Source organism: Triturus cristatus, chromosome 4_1, assembly GCF_964204655.1.
Source record: "Triturus cristatus chromosome 4_1, aTriCri1.1, whole genome shotgun sequence".
Taxonomy (NCBI): domain Eukaryota; kingdom Metazoa; phylum Chordata; class Amphibia; order Caudata; family Salamandridae; genus Triturus; species Triturus cristatus.
The window spans coordinates 820189558-820207836 of NC_140585.1; the positions used below are offsets into that span (position 1 = coordinate 820189558).

Below are 18279 nucleotides of genomic sequence, written 5' to 3' on the forward strand. Positions count from 1 at the left end.
TATTTTTCCTAAATTCAGTGGCTAAAATTGTGAGCACAGATGTGTATTCTGTTCACCAGGGTTTCCATATGCACGCGATAAATATTTTTTAAATACTGCACAAATGAATCTTGGTTTAGGACGTAGATCATTAAATCTGGACTTTAAGGGTGTTTTAACAGGAATATCAGATGTTACAGTGTAGGGCTTTAATCCCCATGCCTTTACCCCATTGGCAGTGCAACTCATTGACCTTTACAGTGCGTTGCAATACCACACAAAACTTTACAACGCATATGTTTACTACACAATGCAGATTTTTCACTTCTGATACATATATATATATGTATGTATGTGTGTGTGTGTATATGTATGTGTGTGTATATATATGTGTATGTGTGTGTGTATATATATATATATATATATATGTGTGTGTGTATATGTGTAGATAGGTGTCAAGAATGACCCCTTGCTAGTGAAGAAGACCGCATGGTTGCAGTCGAAACGCGTCATTGACAATGCATTTGGCATGTATTAATGGAGTAAATAAATAAAAGCACTATCGTACTTTGAAGGAGTCTGTGCCTACTTCGCTGGAGAAGTGTTTGGAATTAAGGATTCGAGATATATATATATATGTGTATATATATATATATATCTATCTCACAGTGTGGGGTAGTTTGTCCACCTTATATATGTTTTTTGTCCTGATGAAGCACCACGGGTCCCTATGACCAATTCTGGTGCAAAACATGTAGACTTTTTTTGAAGGAGTGACCATAGTTAGGTCCCTCGCCTGAGACAGTAGGCGACTTCCCCTATCCAGTCTCAGTACCCTGACTACCAGGGTTCCTTTCAAACCCTAAGGTATCACCCAACTGCCTTAGGTCTTTATCCCTGGAAGGGCAGTCGCCTCATTAAAGTATAGTACAGGATTTCCCTTACCAGTTTTAATCCTTCGTTTCCTTTGCTTCACATCCTACCACTTCACGTTACATACCACCTCACCCGCCCTCATCATACGGCAGCCTCTTAAAAGATCTCCGCCAAGGTGACCCTTCGGGGGACCTGTAGGGCATTGCAGCGCCGGCCTGACGAGAATCACCACCCTATGTTGAAACATGACATCCACTAGGGGATGTGTGATGTCTCACTGACTGTCCCTATTCAGTACTGTGACCCAGGCACTCATATTCTCTCTCGATCTCTCTCGATCTCTCTCGATCTCTCCTCCTCCTCCTCCTCCTCCTCCTCCTCTGATCAGAGGGTCAAGTTCCATCCCCCACCCAATCTTTTGCCCCAAAATCCTCCTTCATGCCTCGCCCATCCACCTCCAATGATGCATCGGTTGTGACCTTGAAAAAACCCTTGAGACACGCTTTGGATCTGAAACCTACCTCAGTGCAGCAGGGGCAAAGAAAAGCTTCAGCTCTGAAAAGATCAATGTCCACACCTGCCTCCTCCGCTTTCAAGGATTTCGACAAACCAATCCTCCAGCGCCTCCATGAGGAGCTCGACTCACGGCAGTGGTGTATCCACGTACAGCCTGCCACTGGTCGGATCCTAACCAAGACTCCAGATACAATTATGGATCCTGTTCCTCACAAGAGGAAATTCACATTTGAGGTGGCCTTAAACCCATCTTCGGAGCCGACTCCCAAGAAGCATTGGGCCATGATAAGGACATCCCACAACCTCCTCCATTGCCTCTTCCATTTACTCCTCTTCCACCTTCTTCACCACTTCCTACAAGGCCTTCCTGTGGACCCTATGCCACATTCACCTCAAGGTTCTCTTCCTTCTTAGGACTGGGGTGAAAGGCCAAGGGCCCCTTATGACCCACCATAGGACTTGTATCACCATGATGACCCTTGGGTTGACTGACATAGAGCCCCCACCTGACACTGATCCGGACCTCTATCTGGCTAAGCCTTCACCCCCAAACAACACTGTGAGGATTTGGGTATATTATATTGTTTGGCTGTGCGGCCTTAACATGTAATACACTTTCAAAAACTGTTTTGGGTCCAGTCAGGCTCGTTTGTAAAACCTTAAGCTCAACCCTGGGTAGCTATGGCTTTAAGCATCAAGGCTTATACAAAAGAACTATGATAAAGCATTTAACAGTACCAAACAAAGAAATAAGAAAGCCACACAACACAAAAGAAATCGGACACCAATTTATAAAAGTAGATTATATTTGTATGCATGTTTAGAGTAGAGGATGAGCAAAATCAACCTTCTGGTTCAGGAGATATAGATTTTAAAATACATCACAACTTTTAAATTCAACCACAAACGAGCATTGGAAACCATAAAGTTTGTAAACTTTTGAAAAGTTTGAAAGAGTTGAGTGGATGACTCGGCCCGGCTTGGGTGTATAAATCCAACAGGTAGAAGGTCTGAGGGGGCCAATGAGGAGTTTTTGGACAGTTGTGGCCAGTCCTGTTTCTATCTTTACAACATGACCACCATAGACTTTAATGGTGTGGTCCTGAAGCTGCGGATGCAGAAGGTGGAAGATGCTCAAGGATGCTCTGAGTCAGGTGTCTCCAACCACTCAATCGTGAGTTACCAGCAGCTCGCAGACACCTTCAGAGTAGCTCACAGCCTTGAGTTAATTTTTGAATAAGCACAAGGTCATATTGTCCTATTCAAGTTAAGGGAAGGCTGTGTTTATTTTACATAATCATCAGGCTGTAGATAGCAGGTCCTGATCATGAGCAGTGCTTACTCAGATGTATGATTGGGGCTGGGGCACAGAGGTGAAAAACTAAAGCACTGAGGTATTTAACTCTTAAAGAAAAGTCATTGTCAACTCAATATTGGAGCTTTAAACAAAATTATGTTTCTGAATGCTTTTAAATGGGAGAAAATTAAAGAAGAAAAGTTACCTTAATGATGAATTTAACTCTTCATTTTAATTTTCAACCATTTCAAAGTGTCGAATTACAAACGGCAGGCCTCTTGCTCCAAACGACCAGTAGACACTGTGCATCTGATAGAGACATCTAGCTGCAGATTCCTTAACTTAGAATATCCTCAGGCGTCAGACTGGAACCGGGAATTTTTTTTTGCAGCAGCACCTCTGCGCGCCAGGGGACGACGCCACACGACCCCGCCCTAACGTCCACGTACGTGACGTCAGCGAGGTCATATAAGTCCCTCCCGGCACGCTGACGTCAGTTTTCCTTCTTTTCGCGTGAAACGCGGATCCGGAGTCAGCGGTTCCTGTGGCCTGTTTTCAGGCCCTTTTTTTACGCTTCGCGTCTGGAACAGTGTGCGATGCCTTCGAGCTTTAAATCTTGTACTTCCTGTTTGTGGTAAATGTCCGCGACGGACCCACATTTTATCTGTATGTGGTGTCTGGGCGAGCACCACAACTCCACGGACTGCGACACCTGCCAACACCTTTCGGCGCTGCTGTCCCGGTCGGAGTTATCTCCCCTCTATCCGCCCTATCCGGGTGCGGGGGCGACTCTGGCCCAGATGGAGGCCTATGCCACGGCTTTGCAGGCCTCCCTTGGGTTCTCTCCCATCCCTGAGGGCTCTTCTGGGCCTCCGCTACCTGTGGGGTCCCCGATGGACTCGCCGGTGGGTTTGCCCCCGGCGTCAAATGAGTCCTTGCCCTCCAGGGACGTCGGAGATGTGGTATCGTCAGGGCGCGGCGCGACTCGGTCCCCCTCTACAATCCATATGGCATCGTCAGGGTGCTGCCCAGCTGGGTCCCCCTCTACGACCCATTGCACCCCTGCCATGCTGCATCGTCCCGTAGGGCTCCCTGTGGCGTTGCAGGTGGTTGCTGGTGCTCAAAGCCTCGCTTGGTGCACGCCCGGCCTTCTGGGCAGGCGGCCGCCTGTCCGCAGCCGGGGTCGGTGCGACTCGCCTCCCCGGCTCTGCCTCCGCTTCTTTCTTCAGAGTCGGAGCCTGTTGTGGTTGAGGCAGAGTCGGCGCCGGTGCAGCGCCGGAGGCTTGCCACTCCGGCGCCTTCTCCTTCTTCGGAAGGAGAGCTTGTCGGCTCTGCCTCCGCTTCTTCCTTCGGAGTCGGCTCCGACGCCTTCTTCTCCTTCGGAAGGGGAGCTTCTCGTGGATTCGGCGCCAGACAGGGCCGACTCGATACCGGATGGAGTCGAGTCGGCGCCGGACGAAGCTTGATCGGCGCAGACTAAAGTCGTTTTGGCGCCGCATCGATGCCGGGTTGTTGCCTCTTCTCCGGAAGCATCCGGAGAGAGTTTGGCATCGGCCTCACGCTCGCAATGCCGGATGTATTCTTGCCTGTGCCTCCCTTAATATATGTGGATCCGGCAGGATCCCCGCCTCCTCAAAAGCACCCGCACCCGGCAGGCTCCTCATCTCCTCAAGAGCCTCATGAGGACCCCCATTCGTCAATGGGGCTCCCCTCAGTTGGGCATTGTTCGCACCCTCGCTGTCTTGGGAGTGTTAGCTTACAGCCCTCACCTACTGATGAGCTACTATCCCCACCTCCAAGGGCTACCGAGGCTGGTGTGGCTTTTCTCAGAGTGGTCTCCTTGGCCACTCTGATTTTAAACATGCAACCCCCTTCGGCACCCTTGTCTGTGGACCCTTTACTTGATGTCCTTCACCGTGGGTCAGGGAATGTGGAGCCGCTTCTGCCCTTTGAAGCTTCTCTTTATGATGCCCTTTTGGGTACCTGGGTTCGGCCAGCTTCCGGCGATCCGGTGGCTCGTTCAGTCTTGCACCGCCACCGTCCTGCTCCACATGATCCGGTCTGCTTATTTGTGCAGCCAGACGTGCAGGGATTTGTTTTACAAACTGCCTTCCCTTCCTTCCCCCGGCTAAGGCTTCCAGATGGCTTGAGTCATGGGGTCGGAACATCTTTGCCTCCACTAGTGCTGCACTACGGTCACTAAATATAGTGTGTGTCCTTGCTCGCGCTACCTCTGCCCTGTGGGACTCTGCAGAGTTTTTGCTCTCCACCAGCACTGAAGGTGCTCGTGTTGACCTACTTCATCTTCTCCGGGATGGCCGTGACCTTGCTGAGTTTACAATCCGCTCCGCCTTGGATACTGCTGATTCCTTAGGCCGGGCTATGGCTGGTTCAGTCGCCTTTCGGCGCCATGCTTGGTTACGGGATAGCGTCTTCCCGGAGAATATCCGGGAGAGACTTGTTGATTTACCCTTTGGGGTTTTATTATTTGATGCTCATTCCGACTCGGCTGTTCAGCGCCTCCTTGCGGGCCTAATAGGTGTTCCCCGTTGTTGGGGTGTGCATACTCTGTGTGGGGTACTTGTTTGCTATTATTTAGCTCTGTTTGTCAATTGGGACTAACAGATCCCTCGGCGTCTATGCGTCCTCTGGTGCCCTTATCTGCCGTTGTATGGTGCTCAATGTTGTGCCTTGGCGTCATCTTCTATATGTCATGGGTCATCTTGCTTATTTGCTTCATTCTCCTCCTTGGGAGGTTTTTCGGGGTGTTCATCACACTTTAAAGACAGATTCAGTCTGCCATTACTTCACCAGGTATGTTCCTCTACAACCATGTTGCATAGTTGTGGTGTGGCTGGTTTACCCGTTTCTGCTATATATATGTATTTATGAATATATACAAGTTCCATGGGTACTCTTCTTCCTAACTCTACACCTCTCCTCGAGGCTGCAAGGTCTGGTTTGAAGTCTCCATGTTTCAGGGAGCTTTTCAGTGCTGCATGCGCGATTTCCGATAAGGCCCCTTTTTGCGTTCCACTAACTGGTTCCCAATTTTAAACTGCTCCCTTCTTCGTGTTCAGTTACTGAGCGATTCTCTCTTCTGGACAGGGGTTACTTTTCTTCCAGTCGGAGGTTGTGGTCTGAGATTCTGCGATTCTCCCTCAGTTTCTACGCCTTAGTACTTTGGTGCCTCTGCTTCACCTTCCTTCGGATGTGCCTCCTTTAAGTTCACCCTATATTTTATCAGCCTGGCATGCGGGACTGCTCTTCTGATGTCAAAAGTCCTAGGTCTACACCCTGCATATCTGCATTCGTCTGTTGGTTCTCACCTTGGTCTTCCAGCTGCCTGGTCGAGCGGCCTCATGCTTATTTTAGCTATGCCACCTTATGGTCGCTGTGGCTGTTTTATGCTTAATTTAGCTCCGCCACCGTATGGTCTCTGTGGCTGTTTGCTCTGTGCATGGTTCTTTGGTGGCCTGCATCAGCGTGCTTAAGATTGTTACTGTTCGCCCCTGTTCCCCCTTTTGGGACTTGGTATGCACTTGGCGTGTTTCTTTGTGTCTGCCTGCAATTCTAAAAACATTGCTGATTTCTACTCTTGAACTTTTGTTCTTGGCTGTAGCCTCTCCGGCCTTCCTTCCGTGGGCTAGCCTGGTAGGCTCTGGTTGCATCTCTTCATGTTTCTTCTCAACCTTTGATCGGTTTTCACATAGTACTCCATTAAGCTGAGAGTGGTCCTTCTTCCTTTCTTTATTTCTTTTGTTCTGGTATATGGCTGGTGCTGTTTCTACCTCTCATACTTATACAGGTATGGTATAGCGCCATTCTGGCATTTTTGGGATGTCTTGCATCCCGTTAACTTTTGCTCTTTAGAGCTATTTGGGTTGCTGTCTGGCTGTTCCGCCACAGCTTCCCCATTGTCCGTCATTCTGCTGCCGGCTCAAGTGCCTGGCGCTTTCTGATGTTCTTTCGCAGACCCACCTCCCCTTTTGGGTATGGCTGTGGTATCTATTCTAAGTGAAGGAATCTGCGGCTAGATGTCTCTATCAGATGTACGAGTTACTTACCTTCGGTAACGATGTATCTGGTAGAGACGTTGTCTAGCCGCAGATTCCATAACGCCCACCCAGCCTTCCCGTTCTGCGAGGACCTTGCCAAGTGTGGTTCTCCACTGGCCTCTTTCAGTTGCCATTGATTTTTATCTCACAGGTGCTCACATTGTTGCATCACTTTGAGAATTGCCATAATATAGCTGACTTCCTCTCAGGGGTTTCTATCCTGTAAAATCATGCTTTTGATTAACCTTTACCAGGAGATTCATCTTCATTTTCTTTTCTTTTCCTGCTGCCTTCCCTCCCTCCCGCCCTCTCTATTGGCTCAGGGTTCTGGTCTCCTCTACAGTCGTCTTCTTTGGGGATCCGTTGACCTCTGTTTCAGACCTCCATTACTATAGGGGCAGTGCCACTCTTTTCATACCTTCCTGCGGTGGACTGTGGTTCTCTCTGTGCTCCGTTCTTGCTAGACGACACAGTTCTGCATGGTAATGACAGTCTATTTCTGTCTGTTGTTCTACATGGTAATGACAGTCTGTTTCTGTCTGTTGAGGTATTCTTCCCTTGTTGCACTCGGGAAGGGTCTTTGCTTAGCTTGTGGGGTTCTTTCTCACAGCTTTTATACTTGCATGTAGCCAGTGTCTAATTCTGTCTTTTACGATGGTGTCTTGCACCATCCTCCTTCTTTATTCACTGATTTTTCATCCATCGCACACTGTTCCCATACTTTCATAGTTTGTTGTTGGCGGCTCCGCGTTGTGACGTGGAAACGTTTCTCCAAAGAAAACTGACGTCAGCGCGCAGAGGTGCTGCCTCAAAAAAAATTCCGGATCCAGCCTGACCCCTGGGGATATTCTAAGGTAAGGAATCTGCTTCTAGACAACGCCTCTACCAGATACATTGTTACCGAAGGTAAGTAACTTGTTCGATAAGTATAACTGAAAAATAAAGCCATTTTTTAAATGAGAGAAATTTAAAGCTCAGAAAAATGCTTCATATTATTAACGTTTTTGCAGAACGTTTTTCTGCACTTTAAATTTACATATAGTGAAAGGCATGTCCTGTGCTGCAAGTACATACAACTCAGTCACTCATAGAAATATATCCCATTCATACACACACATGTTCATAATTCCCCGAAGACCATGGTCTCACTGACATATATGGCAGCCCTGTCATAGTGCCCCTAGTCAAAGTATTTTGTTCAAAACATAGCATCTGGCTCTGTGGACATTAAGCTTAAAGTCAATGAAGCTGGGCATGTCTGGTAACCATGCACAAGTTGTTTAGCCATTAAGTAGCTCTCACTACAGCAAAGGTTTAAGACCCCTGCTCTGGGTGCTGTCCATTTGACGGGGTACCTGTGCCCTTATTCCTCGGTATACGTGTCGGATCGGGCAACTTACAGAGGTCGGCTCCTTCGAAGTCCTCTTTAAGACTCTGAGAGGCCATCTGTAGCTGGACTACCTGTCTCTGTGTACAGCAGTCCCAGTGTTATCCTTTCATGGAGGGTGGTGTCCCTCTTGGTTGACCAGTCTGGACTCAGATGACACTCCTGGGTCCAGCTGACTCTGGTGCAACTTTTGGCCTTCAAGGATCGTTCTCTTAGGGTGCCCAGCGTCAGTCAGTGGTGATTCTTCCAAAGTGGCTACTGGTTTGCCAAAGTGGTCTACTACAGCTTTGATGACCCTGGTGCTGGTTCCAGGGGGCCAACCGACTGACCCTTGAAGTCACTTCTTTGGTCTGGAGCTGGTACTTTTCCCACTGAGCCAGAAGCCACATCCACAGTCCTCTTTGTTGGCCCAAGGTGCAGAGGTGCAATTGTTCCAGTTCTGATTTGACCTGTGGTTTAGGGTGTCAGGGATGCCATATTTATTCCCAGAAGGTGCCTGGGATGGATGATGCAGTCACTAGCCAATGGACCACCACCTCCCCTCCCTCTTGGTGACGTTTTCCGGCTATGTGTGGGATATGGCAATTCCAGAATTCACTATTCTTCCCACTCTCAAGATATCGGGACCCTTCCTTGGATGTTAGGAGCTTGGTAGCTCACACTAGAGGTGTGGCCACCTGTTGGTGACACTCCCTCTGGAAAACCGATTTGGGCACTGGTTTCCCCTCTCTATCCCCTTCCCCAGCATGTCTACCTAAAAAGAAAATGGCCAGCCACCCAGAAGTGTGATCGCTATTAGCCCAGCAAAGGCGGCTTCTCCTTTGAAGCTTGCCTTTTGGACTAACACCCTGTGTGGCTTCCTGCGAAATGGGGGTAACACCTCCCACTGTAGGAGGATGCTATAAGCCTGAAAGTCGTTCACACTACTCCCAAGGAGGGCTGCAAGCTGTCTGATGGCCAGAGACCATGTGAGGCCACTGGACAAACTGGTTCACAGAGTGGCAACTTTCTAAAAGTTGCATTTCTTTAATACTGATATTAAATTCGACTTTAGCATCAAGTTAGATTCTAATGCCACGATTAATTTGATACCTTACCGATCTGAGTAGCCCCGTTCAGGAGTTAGCTGGCTGAAGAGGTCAGCCGGTAAACCTGTGTGGGGCTATTAACTCTCCCCTAGCAAAACAGCAATTTGGGAAGTAGTGCTGCTAAGGCACATGTGAATATAGATGTCCTACTTAATAATATACAGCTCCCTTCCTTAGGGCTCAACAGGCCTTCCTTGGGGGAGACTTGCATACATTGTTAAGGGAAGTAGGGGCTTTGCCATTAGTTAGAATGTCAAAGTTGAACTAGCAGTGTCACCACTGCCCTTCCAGTCTGCAGTTGCAGGCTGCGAGACATTTTTAGGTCTCTCCTTCGCAGCGCGCATGTGTTGCATCGGAGGTCCTTTAGCCGTCGGTCTACTGTTTTTTGAAGCACACACTCGTGCTTGTGGCGGCATACACCTTGCGGGAGCGCGCAGGGGCGCGCCACAAGCACAAGTATGTGCTTCGAAAAACAGCAGACTGCTCTACCCAGTGCGCGCGCGCACAACTCACGGACTCTCCTCCTGCTCCCCCTCTCACAATTAACTTTCGCGGCCGCAGGTCCGAGCTTGTAATTTGGTGCTTGTTGTGTTATTGGAATTCATCTTAAGTCATTCCCTCCTCCCCGTTTTCACTCTTTAGTTGTATAATTTTTTTACCTGTCATTTTCTCAAAAGACATATTCATGTGCTACTTTACACTTTAGGCAACGTTAAAAACCAACCAACAATAAAATGAGGAGCCCTTATTTTCCAGAAGGGGGATAGGGCATCCAATGGACAAAGTCAAAAAAAGAGAAAATCCCCCTTAAGGCAGTGATGGACACCAAGCGACAACTTACATCAAACCATTCAATCACCAGAATAAGACACCAAAACCATCCGTAGACCAAGTATTACAAATTTAAAAATATTTATTCTCATTAAAACAAGATCAATTAATCATACAATCATCATTGCTAATGTGAAATCCTATGGTTAAACAAAAAATAAAAACTATGATCAAGTAATAGAAAAACATAAAAAGTTAAAAGACACTTCCAGACCAAATGCACATATCCTGAATTGGGGAGAACCATACTAGAAAAATGTTTTCTTGTCAATATAGAAGGCACAGACATTAGATCCAGATCATTTTTTCTCCTTGAGGCAGTGATTCCAGATACTTGATTTATTTAAATGACAAATGTCTTCACAATCTACAGTCTGGCTTCTTAGTGTTGCGGCGATGCGTTTCGGTGGATATAACTGATTAGAAACCACCTTCCTCAGGACAAGAATCAATTTCTCCCAAATTAGCTCTTTGCAAAAATAATATCTAAAAAAAAATTAATAAAAACAAACAATTAGCCATTGAGGCATACTCATCACATTATACATAATAATACTACTTTGCATAATTCTAATATCTCAATCATAATAACAAACACAATAGTTGACCATCATTGGTATCACCCCCCCATCAAGAGAGGAGGGTTTTTAGTAAAATGGTAAACAGTTTTTATATTCTGGTGATTCATACAACCACTCATTCATACTCCATCATAACCAGTTTACAATATCTCTTATACCTGTATCCGAGATACTGTGCACCATCGGATAAAAATGCAGGTAAGAACCTTGCAGAGTTTTGAACAGGGGACAAATGTCGCTCCTTGGAGCCGTACTTAGAGACTGGCTTCAAAATCTATGGGAGAGGAAACCCTTATTAAATATTGGCAAAGACATACAAAGACCAAAAACTGAGAATACGGGCTCTGAGTTTGTCTGCCTACCATATATGAAGAGCTTCTCTGGATTAGAACCCATTAAAGTGTGCGAGTATATCTGCAATCAATTTTAGAGAAAATGCTTTTAGTGTTATGACAACTTAAGCACTTCTAAACACACTTATAAGTACTGTCATAATGATTCCCTTCAGTTCTAAAATATATAAGGCCTCAGGGGAACATGTTCTTCTTTTCCAGTGTTTAAAGAATAATATCATTCAGAGAGCAATTTCCTAAAAATCCTGGAAAAACAAATAAAAAAATAAACAATTTCCATAATAGTCCAAACCTACATACATCTCCTTAGACTATGTAAGACAATTCATTTGGCTCAGCTATACTCATCAATATGCACTGCTTGGACATGTAAGCGAATGAAAAAACCATTATACCGTATCTCTCTAATCATTTAATGCCACAAAGGCAATGTTGGCTATACCAGCTTCATCAACCCATTATAGTAAAATTAGCTATTAAACTAGCGGAAATCCTGAATATGGATTGGGCATCACATCGGCTAAATTGGAATGCCCTTTGCAAGCATACAATAGCTCACCCTACCTCCTTGAAATATTAATAAGGAGTTTGTAAACTCAAATAGCCCCCTAGCTGCATCTAAGATAAAGGAGGCAATAACATGTACAACGGCAATGCTGACGTTGTAAAGAACCAAAATAGGGACAAATAGTTTCACTAAAGTGGCAGTTAAAGATACACAAGGCACGCTAGCGCAATAAGCCTTCTAATGCGAGCGGGCAAATAAACCCGCTGATATCGCTCCTTACCTCACGTTCGGGATTTCTAGCCTCTCAGCTGGAATCGGCTCCGTGGTAGGGAAGGTTAGATCCCACCCGTCCCCGTCCGTTTTATACCATCCAACTTCCGACTAGTTAGAGTCATACAGCTCACGCATGGACCCCAGGAATACTAATCTCATGGCGGCCATCTTAGACTACTAAACCACGAATAGAAAGTACATCGCACCATGATGCTAAATCATGCTCTTACTATTTAAACAACCGGGAAACCGTATAAAAACAAATCAGAAAATCGTATACAAACAAATATCTAAACAGGAATGTGTTTGTATTTATTATTAGTTAAAATTCCCCGTTGTGGTCAAAGTTGATCCGACCACTACTCAAAATGAAATTTAAGACGATGTGTAAATTATCGGTGAGATCCCGAGATATTGGTCAAACATTACCAAAACACATGAAAAAGAGTCCATACATTTTCCCAATACCTAATTATTGGATGCCCCCATAGAGAAGCTACTTGGAGACTATAGTGCGAAACAGGCAGCCATCATAACCTATCTCAAGGATATATGAATATATACACACTAAACTAATACGTAATCTACTCCTCAAGATCAACATATCAGTGAACAGTCCCAACAACATATCAAAATAGCTTGAACTGCATGCCTGTCTTCTCTAGCAGTATTTAAGCAAGTTGAAACGGAATCATTAAGCCAACACGCTGAATACAGTAAATCACCTAATCAGACACTCCCATTCTTCTTTAGAGTTTAGGCCATTTTTCACTGTATTAAAGCGTGAAATAAACCATTGTTCTCTTGATCTCCGTTTCAATTCCATATTTCCGCCTCGGGCTCCTATCCAGATTTTCTCTAATATAAACCACTTTAAATCAGTCATTGTGCCCCATTTCTAAAAAGTGAGCTACTAAAGGAGCATTAATTCTCTTAGTTCTTATAGCAGAGCGATGTTCTTGGAGTCTGGTCCTCCATTCCCTACCCGTCTCTCCTACATACCCTTTGCCACAAGAACACCGCAGAAAGTATACTATGTTTCTACTTCTGCAATTATTCAGAGATCTTGCGTTCACTTGGAAATCATTATGTTTCAAAGTTTTGGATTCTATGCAAAGGGCACAAACATTACATGTGCCACATTTCACATTGCCTGTTGCTGGCTTTCCGTCTAATGTCATTTGGGTACTCACTGGATGTTCCCTGTATGTATGTACAAGCTCATATCTGAGGTTCTTATTTCGTTTAAAAGCAAAGATGGGTTTCGCAAGCTTAATCTCCTCATCATAGATTCATAATTAATAATATGCCAGTTGCTGTTTTTTTAAAAAATATTTTTTATTAATGTTCCACAACAAACATTCAATTACAATTAACCAGCAGAATTAATATAATACAGAAAACAAGAGAAATAAAAAATAAACCATAATAATTAATCATATGCTTATCATATATAACCGGGCTAAACATAGTTATTTACTCATCAAAATAATCTTTTAACGGACGCCAGATAGTGAGACCAAATCGCCTCTTTCGTGGTTTTTTCAACAAGTACATACTAATTTCAAGATTATACAAATTAAATAACTTAGTACGCCATATATCAAAACTCGGCGCCTGTGGCTGCAGCCACGCCGTGGCTATTGACAAACGTATCACAGCTGCTATAATAAAAAGAAAAAAACGGAACTTAAAGAGAGGGTGTCCTTGGGTAGCTTCCTCCCCAATACCCAATAAAATTAAGTTTGATGACAATGGGATAGATTTACCAAGAACATGAGACAAAAAGCTTGAAATTTGATTTTAAAAAAATGTTAAAGAAGGACAAGTGTAAAACACATGTACTATATCAGCATTGCAAGCTCTGCAACGAAAACATTCACCCGAATTAGAGTATTGAGAAGAGCTACCCCATTTCATCATCACCGCCGGAGTACGATATGGATTGAAAATAGTTTTATAAAGTTGAGCCTTTAGTTACGCAGAATAAAGAACCATGTGGGCCATCTTAATAGATTCTTGAATGCTAATGGACGAAGATAAGAGCCGGCATGACCACTTATCATTTGTTTTGTCAATATCTTCTATACGATGTTCTAAAAGCTCCTTATAAATAGTTCCGATTCGTGATTGAGATCTAATAGCATCAATAATGCGGATTGATAACAGCTGCGTAGTACGTTTATGGAGAAAATCGCGGATCTGTAAGAATTAAAAAAATTGGTTATTAGATAAATCAAATTTCTGTCTAAATGCATCAAAAGAAAGAAAAACACCCTCCGTGGAAACAAAATCACCCAGACATGTGATACCTTTAGAATACCAACATCGTATAACTGAATCACCAAAAATAGAGGGTAAAAGATATGGTGCCCTAAGAGGAGTATATTGTAAGTTTGGGTATATTGCAAATTTTCCTAACAGATTTCCAAACATTTAAAGCAGACATGATAATTTTAAACCGAGTGCGTTTGTAGTAGCTGCCGTCGGTATTGGAAATCAAATATTTTTTTGCAATAGAACCAAGCGTAATTTGATAGATCGAGGGTGCTTCTGCCACATTAGGCATTTCCTCACCAGTCAGGAGAATACGCAGCCTTAAAAGTAAACAAGAAGTCTGATAAAGAGCAAAATCCGGAATTCCCCACCCACCGCGAGCAGGCGGAAGCGTCATAAAACATGAAGCTCTACGGATTTTTCCTGGAGCCCAAAGATATTTTTCACAGACCGATTGTAGCTGGCGAATCTGACATCTAGGATTTAAAAGGGGAACAGCACGAAAGAAGTAGAGTACTCTAGGTAATATAATAATTTTTAATACATTTGCTCTACCAACAAGAGTAAGGTGAAGACTCTGCCATGAATCCAGTGCATGTTTGGTTTTATCCAAGATGTCCATCCAATTAACACTAACCAGATCATCCAAATTAGGTCTGATCTAAATACCCAAATAAACCACTTCTTCCACAATCCTACTGTCAGAAACTATCGTTTGATCCGTACACAAACATTGTGTCTTGGCTTTATTGAGCTTATACCCGGAATATCTGCCAAAACATTCCGCTAGTTGTTCTATAGCGGGTAAAGCAATATTTAAATTAGACGTGACGACAGCTATATCATCCGCGTAAGCGAGAACGCTATACTGCGTACCTTGAACTATAAAGGGAGGGATTTGTAAATTAAGATCAAGCATTTTAATGAAAGGATTTATGTAAAAAGCAAAAAGAATTGGGGAACAGGGGCAGCCTTGACTGGTCCCTCTGCTAATCTGAACCTCTTCCGATTTAAGACCCATAGCACATATCTTTGCCGTAGGGGACCGATAAAAGATCTGAAGGGCCCGAAGAAAACCTGGATTGAACCCTAAGCGTACCATGACCTCCCATAAAAATCCCCAAGACACACGGTCAAATGCCTTCTCGGCGTCGAGCAGGACAAGACTCAGAAATCTGGAATCAACCTGCGCGACATCGAAGTGCAATGACCCTATTAATGTGATCAACCGTCCCCCGACCTGGCACAAAACCATGCTGCTGCGGCGATACCAAACCAGCAACAAGCGGGGCCATACGGTTTGCCAGCAATTTAGCGTATAATTTGCCATCACAATTAACCAGAGATATCGGGCGGTATGATCCTGGTTGATCAGGAGGTTTCCCCTTCTTCGGGAATATAACTACATGGGCTGCATCCCATGACTGGGGAGGGAATCCTAGTCTAGCTACCTGAAAAGTATTCCACAGATCCTCTCGTAGTTCTGGAAAAAAGGTCTTATAAATCTCTGATGGAAGAGAATCAGGTCCAGCCGCCTTACCCGAGGGCAATTTAAACAATACATGCTCGATCTCTTCGGCAGAAAATGGCAAATCCAGTCTTTCTGCCTCTACAGGGTCGAGCTTATCCCATTCTAGTACTGGTAGCCCGAAGTCAGGCGGGAGGTCTCCAACATCCGGCTGGTTATACAAATCAGAATAAAATTGATGGAAAACTTTCATAATAGCCTGGGGTTCATGAACTAATACCTTTTGGTCATTATAACTAGAGTTAAGTTTTGATATTTGATTTTTCGCACGGATTCTTTGAGCTAAGTATCTCCCTGAAGATTCCCCAAACTCATACAATTGTTTCCTATAAAGATGATATTTAAGCGAAATCTCTTGGGCCCATACAAGATTCATCTTTGCCTTACAGCAAGCTAATCTATCAAGGCTATCCTTAGGATCATCAGCTGCCTGAAGTTGAGTTATAAGATCTAACTCAGCATTCCGCAATTGGGTAAATAACTGTATCATATTCTGTTTGCGCAATCTTTGAGCATGTAGGCCATAACTGAGAACCTCACCTCTAAAACATGCCTTAAAGGAATCCCAGACTACCGCGGGTTCGGCTGTGCCACGGTTAAAAAGTTGAAAAAAGTCTGGGATCCACTTTTTCATATGATTCAAAAAAAGAGTATCAAGCAAAAGTTTCCTATCAAAGGAGAAGGTCTTACTATATAATAGCCACATTTGATAAAGAAATAACTACAGGAGCATGATCGGATAAAAGTCTAGGATAGACTTGAATTTGACTACAGGAGGCCCAAGCAGCAGGAATAATAAAATAATCCAACCGAAATAATTTAGTGTGAGGTGAGGAAAGAAACTTATAGCCAGGTGCTTGTGGGTATAAGAAATTACACCCATCAACCAAGCCATGGTCAGCCATCAGGTTCTTTAATGCCTGGAAAACCTTAGGTTTACGACCCCTGTATAACCGGGCAGAAGGGCTTGCCCAGTCACTATCCAAATGGATATTAAGATCTCCGCAACACACTACTGGTGAAGGCCATAAAGCAAGCTCACCATTTAAAAAATCAAAAACATTTGCTTCATCAAGGTTAGATCCGTATACAGTGCAAAGGGTAAACCGCATATCTCCCACTAAACAATCGAGAATAGCCCATCGGCCATGTATATCTGCCAAAAAACGCTCAGTTTTAACTAAAGAGGGGCGTGCCAAAACGGCCACCCCCCGCGTCGTATCCGATTGTTTAGAAGCAACCAAAGTAACATACCCCAAATCATCTAACTTTTGCCTTAAGGACCAAGAAATATGCGTTTCCTGAATACACACTATCAGGATTAATAAGTTTCAACTCAATTTGCATCTTCCTTCGTTTCTCATAATCATTGAGACCACAAACATTATAAGTTACAATTTTTAAGTTCAAATTAGCCATTGAGTTCATAATTTGAAAGCCCTTTAGTAAACACGATCATAAGTGCATCAAACAAAAAACCACAAAAAAAATCAAACGGAGTGAATCTAAAATCCTTTTGTGGAACATAATTTTTCCTTTTTTCCCCCCATACCCCGCCGGATCCCACCCTTCCCTCCACCCGAACCCCCCCCCACCCCACCATCTACCTTCCCCCCTCCCACCACACCCTCCCAATAATGAGGCAATAGGACCGCGGTCCTGGTGATGGGGAACTGGAAGCACTCACCCACGGTACCCCTTACAAGAAAAAAAACATAGCCATAACTGTAACACCATATAACGCCTTATGCCACATTATCTTCAACTCACAGGGCCCAACTGTTGCAAATATTCCTTAGCCAACACTTCTGAGAAAAAAAAACTATTTTGGCCCTGAACCACAACCTTTAACTTTGCAGGATTCATTAAGAACGCCTGCCCACCCTTAGCTTGAAACATAGGTATTAATTGACGAAGCTGCCATCTGCTAGACACTGTTTCATGAGAAAAATCAGGTCTAACAAAAAAATGAATCCCTTTGGCCAATCTCTTACGGTTTGGCCTAGCCAGGTCATAAACAGCTTCTCTCGCAAAAAAATTATTGATTGAGATCAGGATGGCACGAGAATAGGCAGATTCATGTCCTAAGCGAGTAGCTTGTTGTTTTTTATGAAAAGGGAATCGATGGGCTCTCTCTATCTCTATCTCCCAATCCCATTGGGAAAGCTCCGGGAAAGCCTCTGTTGATACATTGCCTCGCATCATCCCGCTCTGCCCCCTCCGGAATACCCAACACTCGTAAGTTATTCCGCCGCATCTGATTTTCAAGTTCAGATAGTTTCCAGGTGGCGTCGTCTTTTTGCTTTTTTAGCGCCGTGACCACTCCTTTCTGAGCCGATAGTTCATCCTCCAAAACTGAGATGCGACTTTCTGTCTCATTTACCCTAGTGCCAATCTCAGCACTTGTCTTATTTATGCGTCTTATGGCATTTTGTAGTCTACGGCAGGCCCCCTGTGTTCTAGCATTCTCAAGCCTAGTCTCCGCTCTATGTGACAGCATCGTGTCGTAAATCATCTCCAGCGTAATAGATTTGGGAGGATCAAATGAGTTAAACGTGGCAGAATTCCCTAGGCCCACTTCATGGCCTGAGGCGGATGGCTTTGTGGTAGAGAATCAATAATCCCAAGCCAAGTTCTCCCCTTGGGCATTAAGGATGTTATCAGGTACGGTGGCCCCTAGATCGATCACCTCTCCACTCGAGATCTTATTTTTCCGAACTGTACCAC

At 44.5% G+C, this 18279-nt stretch overlaps 1 protein-coding gene across 2 annotated transcripts in view; it reads left to right on the forward strand.

Annotated features, from left to right (window-relative positions):
* NUP107 (nucleoporin 107) overlaps positions 1-18279 on the forward strand; it is a 528088-nt gene that overhangs the window by 389171 nt on the left and 120638 nt on the right. The gene's annotated exons all lie outside the window — the stretch shown is intronic.